A 3,593-nucleotide genomic window follows, 5' to 3' on the forward strand; every position below is an offset into this window, starting at 1 on the left:
CGCTAGTTGTTACTGCCATAGACACTAACCTGATTATAGGGATCAGGGAAAAGACGGAACCAAGAGTTGAAGTTGAAAGGCTTTCTGCCGATCCTCACATTTATCAAAAAATTCCAACATCCAAAATACCCCCACCTGCCATTATGATATTTTATCTTATAGGCAAGTCTTCGCATTCTCATTTGATAATCTTAGTACATCTTATATGGAATAAATGAACGGATATTTAAGCTGCATATCAGAACTGTATCTGCTGTCGTTCTCTTTTTAACAATGTAGCTTGAATAATGGATGGCAAGGGCTAGCACCAGAGAGACTGGTTCCAAATTCCTTGCTAGTATGAGATACAAAAGAACAAATGTATTTTAAGAATAGATTCACCATCATAATATGCTGATGGTTAAGACAGATCCAGCCAGTCTGGATGAAGCTCCTCATACGTTCTTACACTTTGCAAAAACAAAGTAGCAGGTAAGGAGGGGGAGGCCTGCACTTCCTCCCATTCGGCCCTCCCCGCAGAGCTGAGGCCAGGACAATGGGGCTGCCAGAGTAGCCATCCCTGCTGCGCCCAGCCAATCTGCCTGAACTTGAAATGGAAGTGTTAACTTCATGGAGGGCAAGTCCAACCACCCTCTGCCTTTTTCCTCACTGAGGCTTTCAGCAGTGCTTATTGGGGAAGAAAAGGTGCTTGTTTTATTCCTAATTGTACAGAGCAGCTGATCAGTGTCTGCATGACTTCTTGAACAATGACTGTATTTCAAAACCTTCTTACTGCTTGCTTACTTCATTTAAAATTTAACAGATGTCAATTGTGACACAAACACTTTCTCCCTAGGTGATGGATTAAGGCAAATTTCATTTTATGCCTGGCACAAAATCCACACTATATTGTGTGTGTGTGTTGAAAGACCATTATTTTAAAAGAAAGGATAAACCGTTCTAACTTAAAATCCTGTAATAAGGGAAGAAAACCAATTTCCACAAAGGCATTGTTCTGGAAAGCTTTGTTGGCTTAGGGCGCCACCTAATGGGCACGTGGCAGCTTACACAAGGGCTGGTTCAAGCTGCACACGCTGCTTCATGGTGAACACAAAGGGAAAGTGTGGAGCTGCGAATGCAATTTACGTGGATTTCCATGCCCAGTGAGATGTTGTCTTCAAGTTCTAGGTCTGCTTCTGATTAGTTACGGAACCTTGTGCCGGCCCCTTGGTCTCTCTGGATTCCAGGATCCTCACCTAAATGGAGGTTCTCGAAGACTTTGGGATTGTCGAGAGGACTCAGGGAGGGTCTCTTTGAAAGCGGGATGTAATCCAAGGCTCAGGGACTCAGGGGACTGCCAGTCATCATGTAATAACATCACGAGGCCCTGTGTATTTTGTTTTCCTCCTTTTGGTAGAGATTTAAGTTCAGAAGTATGCTTCTCAACAATAAGGAAAACAACGGTACAAGCATGAAAATAAATGGCAGTTGTTAGCTGTCCTCCAGGTTGGAAACATGAAAGGAAATTGTGGGGACTGTGGTGAACAGGAAAACACTTGTCTGGTCTCAGAGGGTGGCCACCGTCAGCCCAGTTAATAATGGCCAGTTTCCTATTTGCCAAAAAGCCAAAAACCAAAAAAAACCACTTACCCATGTGTAATCTCTTTGTAAATGGGCTCAATTTTAAAAACGCTACAGGGGCTCAATAAGGCACACCTGAAAACGGAACTCAGCTTGTAGGCCTCTAGCTTGCAACCTCAGCTGCAGTTCTACAGAAGTGTAAGAAGACAGGGAGACAAGGGGTGAGCCTACTCTGTGTGGGCTGCCGGGACTGGGGGAGAGGGGCCCAGCCCTCCCTGCCTGGGGAGGGGGCAGAGTGACTCTAGTGACAGGAATGGGAACTGGGTCTGAAATCCCCATTGTACTGGCCCTGAGGTGAAAGATACAGCTGGTGGAGGCCTAAGTAAGCCTCTCCCCTGTTACCAGTTGCCTCTTCCTGCTCTCCCTACCTTTCTCTCCTGTTTTCTTGGGACAACTCGCCCTGAAGTGCCAGGCTTCCCTGCTGAGCCCCTCCCAAGAACCAGACACTGGCAGCCATGGGGAAGAGTGTCAGACTGGGAGTCAGACCCTGCAGATCATGTTACTTGCAGTGTGACCTGCGGGGGACACCTCTACCCCTCTGAGTCTTCACTTCCTCATTTGTAAAGTGGGGAGACAAACACCCTCCCTGGCTTCTTCTCAGGATGGTGCCTGGGTTATATGGGATGATGTGTGAGGCAGTGCATTGTGAACTTGAAAGTGCTGAGCATTATCTGGTTATTTGAAAACCCATGAACAATTCTTAAATGCTGGAAATACAGTGTTAAGAATGGATCATCCATTCATTTAATCAATCATTCATTCAACAAATATTTATTGAGCATCTGCTATGTGTCTGGCACCTCTAAGCAATGACTAAGACAAACATGGATCTTCCTGTCACAGAATGTACATCCTGGAGGAGGCAGAGAATAAGAGATGAAGGAAGGAGGGAAAGGAAAAAAAGGGAATAAGGGAGGGAGGAAAGAAAAAAAGCTTGAAATAGGCCATGATGAGATTATTTACACCACTAACACTGACAAACTACAAATCAGGGTCTTTCCTTTCCAAGGGCTGACTGTTCCCATCGACCACTGGAACCAGAGGTCAGATTCCAACAGTGAGGAGCCGCAGAGGGATTGTGAGCACAGCAGAAACATGGTTTGTCATCTATTTTATCTATCTGTCAAAGATCAGTCTTCCACCATGTAGAGAGCCAGACACAGTGGCAGCAGGACCAGCCTGGAAGGCCATGGTGTGATCCAGGCTGGAGATGGAGGGGCCCAGATCATCACAGAGATAGATCAGCAAAATGTGGATGAATTGGGATAGGTGCTGGAGCAGGGCTCACAGCATTTGTTAATGGTTGGCTGTGCAGGGAAGATGGAGCTACGGCTCGTGAAGAGCACAGGCACCCTCCCTATCTGTGAGAAGCTCACATTCTAGTGTGAGAAACAGGCAGTAAGCGAGGAATTTCACAAGTATTTAGTTATACTGGCTATCGATGACATCAAACACAGTGAGCCTCAGGGGGACCTGACTAATCTGAAAGTGACATGTAAACTTAATCAAGGTGAAGTATGGTACAATTACAAAGCCATGGAAACACTTAGAGTATTTCTTCCGCAACTCTGATCTGCACAGGCAAATGCCTGAGTCCCCCAACATGTCAGTAGTTAGTAATGGACTATAGCAGGCAGAAATCAGCAACATGTGAGCATTCACCAGCTGACTCCCTGCCCACCTCCTGAGTTTTCCTGTTCATCACTCCTGTGAGTTGCTGGAATAATGAGAGAAAGGGTAAAGATGAAAGTGAAAATGGGAAATCTGAGAGAACAAATCAGGAGTATGGTTAAGAGGGTGCCAAAAAAGACACGGTTGCTAGGATGAATGGACTAGCTGATAACACAGTTTGGGAAAGAGAAAGATTTGGAGGGGAGCCTTGAAGAAGAAATGGATGATCAGTTTCCTCAGGGCTGATGGTAGATTCTATCTTTCAACCCTTCCTGTACTGACTACTTTTGCCATGTGACTTC

Source organism: Callorhinus ursinus, unplaced genomic scaffold (genome assembly GCF_003265705.2).
Source record: "Callorhinus ursinus isolate GAN/ISIS: 27379988/994484 unplaced genomic scaffold, GSC_fseal_2.0 scaffold1, whole genome shotgun sequence".
Taxonomy (NCBI): domain Eukaryota; kingdom Metazoa; phylum Chordata; class Mammalia; order Carnivora; family Otariidae; genus Callorhinus; species Callorhinus ursinus.